Source organism: Phoenix dactylifera, unplaced genomic scaffold, assembly GCF_009389715.1.
Source record: "Phoenix dactylifera cultivar Barhee BC4 unplaced genomic scaffold, palm_55x_up_171113_PBpolish2nd_filt_p 000390F, whole genome shotgun sequence".
NCBI classification, from domain to species: domain Eukaryota; kingdom Viridiplantae; phylum Streptophyta; class Magnoliopsida; order Arecales; family Arecaceae; genus Phoenix; species Phoenix dactylifera.
In genome coordinates, this window is record NW_024067836.1 from 484,538 (window position 1) to 499,676 (window position 15,139).

Here is a 15,139-nt window from a genome sequence, read left to right on the forward strand (position 1 = left end):
TTAAAAAAAGTTTAAAAAATTAATTAAATCAAAAAAAAATTATTTTTGCTAGTAATTGATAGGGTGCAATCCCCCGAGGTGATCATACCTCTATTGTGGCTCCTCACGGAGTAATCTCTAGAGCTTATTCAACGGGCATTCGGAGATTGACTGATGCATAAGGATTAGTTTTAGTTTACATTTAAGTTATTCCTATATAAAAATTAAAAAAAAACAACATAAAATTTTTAAAAAAAATTAAGAAAAATAAAAAAAAATGCTTGCTCATTTAATCAGTACAACCTAATGACATTGCATAAACTTTAAAAAATTATTGATTATTTGCTGTATTTAGTATTAAACATTTGCATAAAAGAATTTATGGGCAAAATCCATTAAAAAGATAAGGTCGGGAAGTCATTACCTGTCCTTAGCCCAAAAATCACCACCTTGCATACTTATCCTAAGCCAAATTAAATTAAAATCAAATTAGACATTGGCCTTAGGGTTTTCGAGCTCAATTAGGCTCTTGGAAAGAAGCGGCTGAAAGCCACTCCAGTGAAAATTTAGTAATTGGTGATGTCTAGAAAAGTTTTACAACAGTGAGAACTGTTACGGATATTGTGGTATCGGTGTATCCCTTCTGGCACCACCACACACCCCGGGACTTTTCTGGTCACTGGTTACTGGATTGCTTAACTGGTAAGCTCAAGCTTAATCTGAAAGGGTGATTAGGAGCTGTCTAATCTAGAGAGAATTTCAGGAACTTTTTAACCTGATACATCTCTGTGCAACTAGATTTAAGAAGCTACTAAACCTCACTTAGTTCTAAGACTAATAGGGTCAAATTGTTGTGTGGTGTTGGTTATGGTCATCTGTGTCTAACCCTTCTCTTCTTTTAGGATTTCGTTCATTGTAGGAGTCAAATCTAATGAAGTGTTGAAAATGTATGCATGGTAGAAGGTCATTAAGGGATAAGTTAACCCTATTTTATCCTGAGATTGACAGAACTTTTCATCACAACTTGCGAACTGTAAACCAACTGTCAATCTCTATAATGGGTGAACACATTAGAACTTTGAATGAGTTATTCGCACCCGCATCCACTAGTCCCCCTACTTGCATAGTATTACCAATTAATAATGCAGCCCAATTCAAGATTCGGGCTGCAACAATAAACATGTTACCCAAGTTTCATGGGTTCGAGAGTGAACAACCCTACATCCATCTAAACAAATTTTTGACAATCTGTCAGACGTTTAGAAATCAAAACTTAGATGAAGAGGATATTAAATTAAGATTGTTTTCCATGACTTTAGAGGATCGTGCCGCTGCATAGCTGTATTCCCTTGCTTCAAATTCCATCACATCATGGGAACAACTATCTAGGAAGCTCATGGCTAAGTTCTATCCCATGGTAAAAACTGAAAAAATTAAGGATGCCATAAAAACTTTTAGAGGAAAATCTGAGGAGGAATTTTTCCAACTTTGGAAAAAATTCCATGATCTTTTGGTCAAGTGCCCGCACCATGGGCTTGACAAGGCTGATCTAGTACATTTCTTTTATAAATGACTAACTCCGATACATAGAAACATGATTGAGTCCATGCACAAGGGTAGGTTCATGGACCAAACCCCGGATCAAGCCTATGAATTTCTTGTTGACTTAGCCGAGAATGCCCAAAATTGGAGTAGCTATGGTGAGGAAGTAAATAGAGATGAGTTCGGATCTAGAAAACCAGGTAATTATGAAATGAAAGCAGACCCAGAACTCAAAAATGTCGTGTCCAATCTGGCGACTGGAATGAACAACTTAAGCAAAAAGTTTGATGCTTTCACTGTTTCCACTAGTTCGAGTTCATATAAAGAGTTAAATCCCATCATGAAAGTGGATCACGAGTCACATAGTTTATGTATCTTGTGTAATAGTTCTGAGCATCTAGTGGAGTGTTGTCCTAGTTTACCCAACATTAAGGCTGAGCAGGCAAATGCTCTTAACTCATATAGTGCCTTCAAGAAGCCCACTCCCAATTCATTCAGCCCAGTCTACCACCCTGATAATAGGTTCCACCCAAATTTCTCATACAAGCAAAATGAACCTATTCAGCATCAAGGTGGTCCACCAGGTTTTCAGAAGAATTTTCCTAGGATAGGTCCATCACAAATAAACCAATCATTGGCTCCACCTATTCCTACTTATAGTGCCCCTATCCCTCAGCAAACTACATCATTGGAAGCCATGATGGCTAACATGATGAAGCAGCAACAAGACTTCATCCAACAACAACAACAGACCAATATGGCTCAAACCCAGACTAACCAATTCCATGCGCAAGCGATTGCAAAACTTGATGTTAGTCTGAGCCAAATAGCCAACTCTCTAGGGGATAGGAAGAAAGGTAAATTGCCCAGTCAGCCAGTACCTAACCCTAGTAGACAACAGAATCAAGGGCTGAGAGGCCAGTTTCAGATTGAAACCCTACCCATGAAGTCCAGGCAATTACCACTTTACAGTCTGGCAAGCAAGTGGACAACAAAGTCCAACTTCCTGTGTAAGAAAAAGAAGAAAAGCATGAACCAAACCCCACCCAGAAAAAGGCACAAGAACAGGGAACACAAGGAATAGAGAAGAAACCAATAAAGACGTACACACCCAAGGCTCCCTTTCCTAGTAGACTACAAGACTCAAAGAAAAAACTCAGTACGATGAAATCATGAAAGTCTTTAAAAATGTCCAAATAAATTTACCCTTCCTAGATGCCATCAGACAGATCCCCTCCTATACAAAATTCTTAAAAGACTTAACCACGGTGAAAAGAAAAACCAGTATTCCTAGGCAAGCTGTGATGGCGGCACAAGCCTCATCTCTTATTCAACAACAGATTGCCCCAAAATAAAAGGACCTTGGTTGCCTCACTGTTGAAATTAAAATAGGAGAAACCATCATTCGAAGAGCCCTATTAGACTTAGGAGCAAGTGTGAACCTATTACCCTATTCTGTCTACACCAAACTAGGTTTGGGAGAATTAAAGCCCACAAACATTACTTTGTCATTAGCAGATAGGACTGTGAAGTATCCTAAGGGAATTGTAGAGGATGTAATTGTAAAGGTAAATGAGTTTTATTACCCTGTAGATTTTGTAGTCCTCGAAACTGAACCAGTGAAAAACCCAGGTAGTCACATCCCGGTAATCCTTGGTAGACCATTTTTGGCCACTTCAAATGCGGTGATCAGTTGCCGAAATGGGATAATGACCTTAGCATTTGGAAACTTGACCGTCCAACTCAATGTCTTTCACAGTAGTAATCAACCATCTGAGATGGACGATTTAGAAGAAATTCACATGATTGAAAACATAATCAGTAAGTCCTTCGAGGAATCAAGTTATTCTGATCCACTAGAAAGATGTTTGGCCCAATTCAGTCAAAATTGTGAGGAAAGAGAGTCGAATCAGGAGGTTAATGCATTGCTAGATTCCATTCTTGTAATGGATACTAGCAGATGGGCTACTAAATTTGAATCATTACCTATACCTAAATCCCGCTAGTACCTTCAAGTGTCAAACCTCCCCAGCTTGAACTTAAAGATCTGCCTGAAAACCTAAAATATGCATTTCTAGGGGACAACAACACCTTACCTGTTATTATTGCATCAAATTTAACTGAAGAACAAGAAGAGAAGTTGTTAAATATCCTTCAGAAAAATCAAGAGGCGATCGGCTGGTCTATAGCTGATATTAAGGGGATTAGCCCTTCTGTGGTCCAACATAAAATTCATCTAGAAGAGGATGCAAAAATCTCTAGAGAACCACAAAGGCGACTTAACCCAATCATGAAGGATGTGGTTCTAGCTGAAATCATTAAACTCTTAGATACAGGGATTATATACCCTATTTCTGATAGCCAGTGGGTGAGCCCAGTTTAAGTCGTACCCAAGAAATCTGGAATTACTGTGATCAAGAATGACTAAAATAAGTTAGTCCCAACTCGAATCCAAACTGGATGGTGAGTGTGCATCGACTACAGAAAGTTGAATGCCCTGACTAGGAAAGACCACTTCCCACTACCCTTCATTGACCAAATGTTAGAACGTCTAGTTGGCCACTCTTATTACTGTTTTCTTGATGGTTATTCTGGATATAACCAAGTTCCAATTGCACGTGAGGATCAAGAGAAAACCACATTCACCTGTCCTTATGGCACTTTTGCCTATCGCCGTATGTCTTTTGGGTTATGCAATGCACCAGCTACATTCCAATGGTGTATGATGAGTATTTTTTCCGACATGGTGGAGAAATTTTTAGAAGTTTTCATGGATGATTTTTCTGTATTTGGATCCAATTTTGAGGAATGTCTACACCACTTGACACTTGTTGTAGAACGCTGTATAGAGAAAAACTTAGTTCTTAACTGGAAGAAGTGTCATTTCATGGTAGAATCAGGTATTATTTTAGGACACATTGTGTCACAAAGGAGAATTGAGGTGGATAAGGCCAAAGTAGAATTAATTGCTAAACTGCCACCTCCTAAGACTATTAGGGAAATTCGATCATTTTTAGGGCATGCGGGTTTTTACCGCCGCTTTATCAAGGATTTTAGTAAAATATCAAAACCCTTATGTGATTTGTTGGCCAAAGACGCTGTTTTTAATTTTTCACCATCTTGTGTAACTGCTTTCGAAAGACTGAAGTCTGAATTGACTTCAGCACCCATCATAAGGTGTCCTGATTGGAGTCGTCCTTTTGAAATCATGTGTGATGCATCCAATTATGCCATAGGTGCTGTCTTAGGTCAGCGAGTAGAGAAGCTTCCCCATGTTATTCATTATGCGAGCAAAACTTTGAATGACGCCCAACTCAACTATTCCACCATTGAAAAAGAATTGTTGGCAGTTGTTTTTGCCCTAGATAAATTTCGCCCCTACCTGATAGGATCTAAGGTTCTTGTTTATTCCGATCATGCCGCCCTTAAGTACCTTCTCACAAAGAAGGATGCTAAGGCAAGGCTCATTCGTTGGATCCTATTGCTCTAGGAATTTGATCTTGAAATTCGAGACAAAAAGGGATCTGAAATGTAGTAGCTGACCACTTGTCCAGACCGATTGTTGAGTCATCTGCAGAATCATTACCGGTATCCGAAACTTTTCCGGATGAACAACTAATGATGATTTCCCATACCAATGTTCCATGGTATGCTGACATAGTCAACTACCTTGTTACTGAACAAATGCCTAGCTCTTGGACCAAACAGGAGCAATTTCGCTTCCTAGCTCGTGTGAAGTGGTATTTTTGGGATGAACCATATCTATTTAATATTGCCCTGATCAAATCATCCGACAGTGTATTCCTGAATACGAACAAAGGAAAGTCCTTTTCTTTTGTCATGACCATGCTTGTGGTAGTCATTTCAGTGGTAAAAAGACGGCTGCAAAGGTTTTGCAGTGCGGATTCTATTGGCCCACACTATTTTATGACTCACACGAGTATTGTAAAGCATGTGACCGATGTCAAAGACTAGGAAAAATTTCAAGAAAAAATGAGATGCCCCTGAACCCGATCTTAATTGTAGAAATCTTTGATGTTTGAGGTATTGATTTTATGGGTCCTTTTCCTATGTCATTTGGGCACCAGTACATACTCCTAGCTGTTGACTATGTGTCCAAGTGGATTGAGGCTATCGCATGTAAGACCAATGATCACAAAGTAGTGATCAAGTTTCTTAAGGAGTCTGTCTTCGCTCGCTTTGGCACCCCTCGTGCTATCATTAGTGATGGGGAGAAACATTTTTGCAATAGAATTTTTAAAGCCCTTGCTAGGAAGTACAACATCACCCACAAGGTCGGTACACCATATCATCCACAAACGAGTGGACAAGTTGAGATTTTCAATAGAGAAATCAAGACCATCCTTGAAAAAACTGTCAACCCATCTCGAAAGGATTGGTCCCTTAGGTTAACAGATGCATTGTGGGCATATCGTACGGCCTACAAAACATCAATTGGAATGTCCCCATATAGGATTGTCTATGGCAAGGCTTGCCATTTACCTGTCGAGTTAGAACACAAGGCCTATTGGGCAATCAAACGCCTAAATTTCGACCTCGACAAGGCGGGAGAACATAGAAAGCTTCAGCTCGACGAGCTTGAAGAAATTAGGAACGATGCTTACGAGTGTGTTAAGAAGTACAAGGATCGCATTAAAGTCATGCATAATAAAATGATTACTCGTAAAGAGTTTTACCAAGGACAAAAAGTTCTCTTATATGACTCTCGATTACATCTATTCCCTGAAAAACTTAAATCTCGCTAGACTGGCCCATACACAGTAGAGAAAGTACACCCGCATGGTGCAGTAGTAATATGCAAAACCAAGGATGGTAGGACCTTTCAAGTCAATGGACATCGTTTAAAACCATACCTTGAGTATCTGAGTCCAGAAGTTGAGGAGACACTTCTGACCGACCATGTCTATCATGAATGAATTAGAATTATCTGGCTGAAGACATAAAACTTAGCGCTCTGGGGAGGCAACCCAACATATAAATATCTTCTATAAAAAAAAAAATTTACTAACATGCAGGTTTGGGAAATTTTGCCCTAATTTTCAATTTACCCACCCATATCAGGTAACTTATCCTCTGTCCTCTTACTGCTTTAAATTTTTTTTAACATTGAGGACAATGTTAGATTTAGGTTTGGGGGTATTTTTAAGCATTTTAAAAAAAAAAATTTAGTTAAAATTTTTTGAAAAAAAAATTAAATTACAACACACAAGGTATATAAAATCTAAGAGCCCAATGACTAGTCGGAAGTAGTGCAAAGTGAGTTCTTTTTATTAAGTTCCTTTTAGTAAGTTGTAAGCTAATTAGTGCTTTGAATTTCACAATACATCTGGCCTGCATTTTCTAAGGTATAGGTTCGACATTGTGTTGAGAATATGGTAGCAACCTCGAATCCTGATGAACCATCTTTTTCTGATCCAAAAAAAAAAATTGGTGGATTTAGTCAGGTACATCGAAAAGGGCTACCTATTGTCAAAGGTCAGCGGGCTTGTGATGAGGAACCCGAGTATAGGTCCGTAGGGGAGTCTTGATGCCCGACACCTCATGCCAACTGGTGTGAGAATTGTCGACTAATTGCTCGCTACATGGAGGAATCATCACAGGAGTAAAAGTGCACAATATATACATTATCATTTCTCTTTAATGCAAAAAAAAATGAAAAAAAAATGTATATTGACCTTAAGAAAGACAATAGTGTGAAAGCCGTCATTGTAAAAATTCGAGTAAACTGGAATATTACAGATAAAGCCCATGAGGTATTAAAGTAAACATCCACAGCTCTCGAAATCCTGCAGATAAGATGATTTTGAATCAGCAAATAGGTCTTGTCCGACCAATTCTTGGAAACTATTAATATTAGCGATATTTTGGAGATCTGAAACCTTAGCTGGTGCATGGTCTAGACTTCACTAAGTACTCAAGTATAAATAAGTATTACAACTCCCTAATGGAAAACTTAATGACTTCAACTTAAATTGCATACTAACCTAGAAATTGGGCTAATTAGTAATTAAAACCTTGTGTGCTTTTAAAATTCTGATCAGTTATTTACTTGAAATTAGACTTTCATTTCATAAACCAAATTTTATTTTAGGATTGAAGTTTGTGGGTAACTTCACTGCAAACCCTCACGAGACAACACTCGTCCACTAGGGTAACCTAGGGGTTTAACGGCTTGTTGCACGTGCTAAGTGCAATCGTAATGCTCTACGAAAGTGAGTATTTATCTTAGTTCATGTATATTTATATATATATAATAAATAAAACTTTTGCACTCTCATTTTATCATTGTCACACTAAATTGCTAGAGACTAGCAATAAGCTGGTTGGGAGGTATGATGAGAGCACAAAAGTGCAATCGTCAGACCATTTTAATTAGCATTATAATTAATCATTAATAATAAAATTAACTAATTAATGTTGTATTTGTGTTTGAGTACAAGTAATCCAAGAGACCCAATAACATTGGGTTTGAGCCCAATGCCCGGCAGCCCAAGCTCGAGTCAAGCCAGCATTCTAGCGCGTCCTAATCCTTCACGCCATTAGCAATGTCCCAAGGATCTCGCGATCAGCCCAGACGGGTCTCCAGCTCCTAGTCCGCCCTTACAGCACCAACTTGATTATGCCAGGCCGTCCGCGTCCTCAGCGCGTCCCCACCACGCATGCACCTTCCAAATGAGCATCTTCATCTTCAACCTCCAATCCCATGAACAAAAGCTGAAATTACTCTTTATTTCCAAAATTTCTATTCATGGCTGAAATCACTGTTCATATGAGCAGTGTTACGTAAAAACACTGTTTATATGAACAGTGTTACGTAAAAATACTATTCATATGAATAGTGTTACGTAAAAATACTGTTCATATGAATAGTGTTTCGGAAATGTTCTTTTCTGATCACTGTTCTTTTTTCCTCCCGGCAGCCTCTTTCGCCCGTTCCAGCCGCGTCCGAGCTGCCCGGATCCTGCGTCCGAGTATCCTGCAGTGCCCTTCAGCCTTCCATGTCCATTTTGAGTCGTGATCTCGCTTCCAATCCGGCGTCCACGAAGCTCCAAATGATCCCGCATCCAGCCATCGTCTGGAACCACCGCTTCTTCTGCATCCATCCCAGGCGTCCGTATGAAGCTCCTTCCCAAATCAGCATATCACACATCGCGGCCAGCTCGTCCCCAACGCGTCACCAGCCCGCGTCCCCGCCATGCAGCGTACCAGCCGGCACGCCTCAGCGTATCCCCGCGTGCCAGCCCAACCGCGATATCAGCTCTTCCCCGAGTATTCCGCCATTAGCAGTCGTCCCCGTCTTCCACGCAATCGTCCATCGCGTGCGCTGGCGAAGCCGCGTCCCAGCTGCAAGCCGTCTCCAAATCCTCCGCAATCACCGTGCTTCCCAGCTGCCGTGCCGAGCAAATGTAGTATCTCCAGCTCCTCAACCACGTGCCAGCCCATCTGCGAAGCCAGCAGCCGCGTTCCTCATGCGGTTAACGCCCTAGCGCCTTCCGCATCAGGCGTCCGACCGAGTCATCCCCGCCTCACAGCCGTCCATCTCACCACATCCCGCACCGCATCCAACTCCATCCGCGCGTGGCGAAGGTCTCCCCCAGCGAGGCAGATCTCCAACACGTCTTCAACGCGTTTCCAAGACTCCTATAAGAAGAGGCCATCGGGAAGGTGTGAGGGGGAGAGGAAACAGAGTAGGGAGGAGGTGTGCTCGGTTGGGGTGGAGGCCAAGAAACAGAGGAAAGGAAAGGGCTCTCTATCGGCTGGTCCAAGGAGGAAGAAGAAGCTCTGTTTCTGTTCTTGGAACAGAGGAGAAGCCCTGTTTTCCGAGAAGAAGGAAGAAAAAAAAAGCTATTTTAATTTATTTTTTTTTAACTGTTCAACCGAGTTACTTGTTCTTTTTATTTCATTTTTTTTAATTTTATGTTCTTGTAATCAATTTCCTTTTCATGAAATCCATCAGTTTCTTTTATGAAATCCGTGTTCTAGGTTCAATTTAATGTTTGCTTCATATACAATATATTAATTTTCTTTTAGGCAATCCATGCTCTAGGTTTAGTTTAATCTTTGCAGTTTATTTTGAAATTCTTAATTTTAAGATAACTCTGAAATTAATCTTTGCTATTCGACTGGCGATTTTAATTCATATTCTGTCTTTAGAAATTGACCCCTAATCTGCATCCAATTTCAATTGCAACGTTTTCTTTCTCTCCTTTGTTTATTTTCAATTAGAGAACATTCAACATCCCTGATATAATGTTTTTCTTTAGTTATTCGAAAATCGATTTTGAATCCGAGTGAACGTTTTAATTTTTATGCAACTCCAATCGTCTCCCTGTGGATTGACCTCTTACGACCACTATTCTTCGAGTAGGAAAGGTAAGAGTAAAATTTAAATTTAACTTTTGTTCGTCGGTTCTAACAACGATCTGTCTAGCGTATTTTTAGGTAGACAGAAATCGGACGAACATTCCTGTCTCTAGATCGAATAATCATGACAAGTATATTTGACTTGGGATACCCTAGAGATGCCTAGGCCCCAATAAAGAAGAAACCCTGGGGATGCCTGGGACCTCCCTAAACTAGCTCGCTTGGGATCCCTTTTGGAGCATACTTCGAAGATGAAACGAGGTGCCAACCTCCCCAAGACTCAGCCTATTCAAATTTCCTCTAGGAGCCAACCCCAATAGATGCCTCTGGGTGCATACTTTGGAGATAAAAAGAGGCGTTGACCTCCTTAAGACCAAGCCCACTCGGATTTTCTCTAAGAATAACCCCAAGAAATGCCTCTAGAGGCATACTCTAGAGATGAAAAGAGATGCCGACCTCTTCAAGACCAAGTCCACTCAGATTTTTTCGGAGAGCCAACCCTAAAAGATGCCTCCAGAAGCATACTCTAGAGATAAAAGAAGATGCCGACCTCCTCACGATCGAGCTCACTCGAATTTTCTCTAGGAGCCAATCCTAAGAGATGCCTTTAGGAGCATACTCTGGAGATGAAAGGATGCGCCGACCTCCTCAAGACCGAGCTCACTCGGGTTTTCTCCCAGAGCCAACCCCAAGAGATGCCTCTAGGAGCATACTCCGGAGATGAAAGGAGGCACCGACCTCCTCAAGACTAAACCTACTCAGATTTTCTCTAGGAACAAACCCTCAAGAGATGTCTCTCGAAGAATACTCTAGACATAAGAAGGTTGGCCCCTACGCCAAAGGCTCAATGAGTCAACCGATCTCTTCGGATTAAAAATGGTCTGAGCAGGAGAACCGGCCGCCGTATTAAAGGCTCGGCGAGTCAATCAACTTTTTCAGGTCAAAAATGGCCGAAGCAAGAGAACCTGACATCGTGTCGAAGACTCAGCAAGTCAACTGACCTCTTCAGGTCGGAAATAGCTAGAGCAGGAGAACCAGCCACCATGTCGAAGGCTTAGCATTCAAATCGACTTCTTTAGGTCGAAAACAGCCCAAGCAGAAGACCGAGCCTACTCAAATTCTCTGTGGGAGCCAACCTAGAGGCATCCTTTGGAAGCATACTCTGGAGATGCCTCCGGAGCAAGACTCTAAGGATGACCAACAAAAAAGGCACCGGCCCCCCTCCGTCGACTCACTCAAAATTTTTCGGGAGCCAAACTCCGGAAAGATCGGCCGAGGAGCCTAAGGCAAGCTAAAGCTCCACAAGAAAAAGAGTTCGGTGAGGCAACTTGAACTCAAATAAAGAAATACAATGATAGCTAGTAATACCGAAGTCCGATACTTTAGAAAATAATTTTACTTTCATTATTTTTTTATACATACATTGATCTCAGCAAAAGCCAAGCCACAAAGAGCTACAATAAAAGATCGAAGATTGGTACAATGACCTAGACTCGGACGAAGAACAAAAAACAAAACAACGGAAGCAAAGACCAAAATCAGGTACTTGGAAAACGCTTTGCTTTCATTAAGTTGTAAGCTTTTACACTAACCTCAGCAGAAGTAGAACAAAAAAAAGTACATTGAGCTCAGTCTACCCGAGCAAAAAGCAAAAACCAAAAATGACTAGATAAATAACTTCATTCCTTGCTGAGGTATCTAGTTTTCTTCGGTTAAAAAGATGCGGATCTTCATGAAAATCCCTACCGGCAAGGCCATTGTTCGAGGGTTCGGGTCCGCAGACGCGATCTGCAATGTCAAGGCCAACATCTAGGTCAAGGAGGGCATCCCCCTAATTAGCTCCTTCGCCCCTCCCCCTCGGTGCCTTCACCGCCACCACCGCTGACCTCGATGTCTTTGCAAATTGTAAGGTCATCGCCTTCGTTGCAGCCCTCATCATCATTGTCGTCATCGTAAAGACCGAAGAAGTCCATCCTCAAGAAAAGCAGCTGAGCCCGAGCTCGGCTATCTGTGAAGACCTTACCGAAGATGTTGATCGCAATCTCCACGGCTTCCTCTATGAACTCCTCAGAGGCATGGTATTCTTTAACCGCCTCTACAACTTTTTCCTTAACGCAAACGGCCTCCTCCCTAGCCTTGGTGGCCACCTGCAATCTTGGACTAGCTTCTTAGAGAGCTCTGCAGCCTTGTACTCGGCAACATGGTAGGCCTTCCTAGACATGGATAGTTGTCTCTCCATGATCAAGGCTTGGGTCCGCATGGCTAAGGCATAGGCTTTTGTCAACCCCACTTTGTTTTTGGCTACCTTCGCCCCAAGTTCTGCTAGGCCCGCTCCTCGGCTACCTCCATCCTCAATTCGACTTCCTAAGCTTGCTCCTCAATAGTCTCCGCCCCTACCTCAGCCAGATGGGCGTGCTCCTCGATGATATCTGCCCTCACTTTGTACTACGAGATACTGCTTAAGTGTATCATGATCCTCTCATTCATGTAGCCGATCTCGAGGACGTGCTGAAAAGGAAAAGAGGAATTAGTTCTTGAGAAAAGTGACTTAGAGAAGATTTATTAAACATACCTGAACTACCGTTACATAGGCCCTGTCGAAGAACTCGGTGGGGTCGAGGGAGAGTACAAGTTTCCTATCAGCTTGAAGCTGTATAGCTCAAACTAACTTCCTCGCCATCCCGAGAGTCTCCAATGCTGAATCAGACTCTTCGACTGCCCAATTTGGGAAGTAGGTCTTAGAGGTGTGGGCCGGGGCTGAATGGCCTTCCTTAGCTGGAGTAGACGAGCCTGGATCCGATCAAGCCAAGCACAAACCTTGGAAGATGGTTGGTGCAGGGCATGACGACTGAGCTGGGTCCAGCAGAGACAACCTCCTCTAGGGGAGTTGACTCGATCGACTAAATGACCTCAACGTGGAGTTCGGCTCTACAATCTCTCCTCAAGGTACGGGCACATCATGGGAAACTTTAGAAACTGATGCCTCAACACCAACCTCAATGGTGGCCTTGGTAGCACGGGCCTAGGACTTCCCTCTCAACCACTTCTTTTGGGGAGCCTCGCCCTCAGCGGCCACGGTCGACCTCTTCTTCACCTTTCTCCTCTTGCAAATCAATGAGAGATCGAACTTCATGACGGCAAGAGATGCAAAATCGAAGACAAAGTTATTCTACAACGCCGAGGCGAGAGGATAGAGAAAATCCAAGAGAAACTTACCCTGGGGGTCGGCTATATCAAATCGGCCTTAATTAGAGCCTCCTTGGGTAACAACTCCTGTAGGAAAGAGATCTCGGATTGAGATTCTAGAAGTCTATCCAAGGTCCTTTGATCATCATCAGACAACCTCGAAAGCCGACTCAGGTCGGTCCATGGTGCCCTCCATGCGGTCTCAAACCCCCATGGCTGCTCAGGGTGGACAAAGAAAAATCTTTCTTTTCATCCATGGATGGAAGAGGGAGTACCTCAGAGCAATTGGCAGTCTTTTTAGGAAGAGAAATACCACTAGTTACTATTCCGATGATGCCTCTTCAAGGTGAAGCACCTACAAAAGAGAAAAATTGAGGCTTGAATGCCCCAGAGAAAATAAGAGAGAAAACTAACTAATATCCGCCAGGAGTTCGACACCAGCTGGGTCAAAATAAGGTCATAAGACCACATCAGTTGCACAAAGAATGAGCTGATAAGAAGTCTTAACCTAGCCTATAGAGTTTCCTCATACAAGCCGAGGAGGATGTGGTCCATCACCCAGTTACCTGGACTAACGAGTTCAAAGGTAAACTCTGGAGTCACAAAATACTGAGCTCAGATGAGGTCCATATCCTCCTGAGTAAGGACAAATACCTTATAGACCGGGCCCAATCGGACCTCGAACTTTGCCTCACCTGATGGCGATGACTGCCAACCTCGAGAAGAGCGGTCAGACGGTCGACTCTCCTCCTAGGCATTGACCTCAACTCCGCTTATGCTGGCAAGAAGAAGGATGAAACGGCGAAAGGACGAGAAAAAGATAATGAAGGACAAAGAGACGAAGAAGATAAAAAAAGAAGGCCGAGCAGCCAAGGAGCGAGAACTCACCGAAAATGGAGAAACACAAAGAATGAAAGGCTTTGCCGAAAAACCACCCAGGGGCTTGGACGCTCGAGCACTCGGGTGGGAGAGTAAATGGGGCAAAAGGTAGAGCCTAAAGATTGGGGATGCCCTTATATAAGGGTGCAGACGGCCACAATCGAAGCGCCGATCTAGCTACCTGAGCAGATCGAGCCACATGTCAACTCGAGATATAACGTGGGCAATTCATCGGATCGCTGCATTAATAGTATTTAGGCGTCGCCCCACAATGATGACATCTTGAGATGGCCTGAATCTTTCGATGCTTTGGAAAGACCGATCAATGCACTTAAGGCCCCTAACGAAGGTCTCACCCTTGATCAAAGTAATCGTTCAACTTCCATCGCCCAAACCGGAGTGCAGTTTGAGCTCGGAAGTGAGAGGCAAGTGATGGAAGAAATATTGGACCTTGACCTCAGATCAGACCGACCTTCTTTACCTCGATCGAATGTAAACCAAGACGAATGACTACGACCTTAGCCGAGGAGCAAACTAGCCGAGGAGCTGCCTACCAAAGAGAACAACAAGCCTGTATCGACAAGGGATGACAATCCCAACAATCAACAACTCTACCAATCCGCAGTCGCGTCGGCACCACGCCCTGCGCCAGGCCTACATCACATACCTTAACCAGTTTGCTCAGCTCGTCTCCAACCAACCTCAAGATCTTTCGAGCTATACTTCCTCCTCAGTCCGGATGGCAACATATGTTTTTTGGAATAATCATGCAAAAAAAATCTGAACTATTAGAAACTTTTTTATTTTTTTTCTAAATTTTAATTTAATGCAATCAAATTATCAAACTTTTAAATTCATTCAATTTAGATACTATTTATGAATTCCGTCTTACTGCCATGACGGAATTATCACGTAACTAGCTTATATGGCGAAAAGGGATGATGCCTCATGTGACATCACGTGAAAATTCCGTTATAGTAGCAAACTGAATTCATAGCCAAGATTTGAATTGAATTGACCATACTAAATTAAAATTTAGAAGAAAATTAAAAACCTTCAAATAGTTCAGAATTTTTTTATATGATTATTTTTTTTTTAACAGAGAACACCTCAAAGGTGAAGGAGGGAAACAGCTTTGCACATGTGAACCGAGCAGGAAACGACCAAT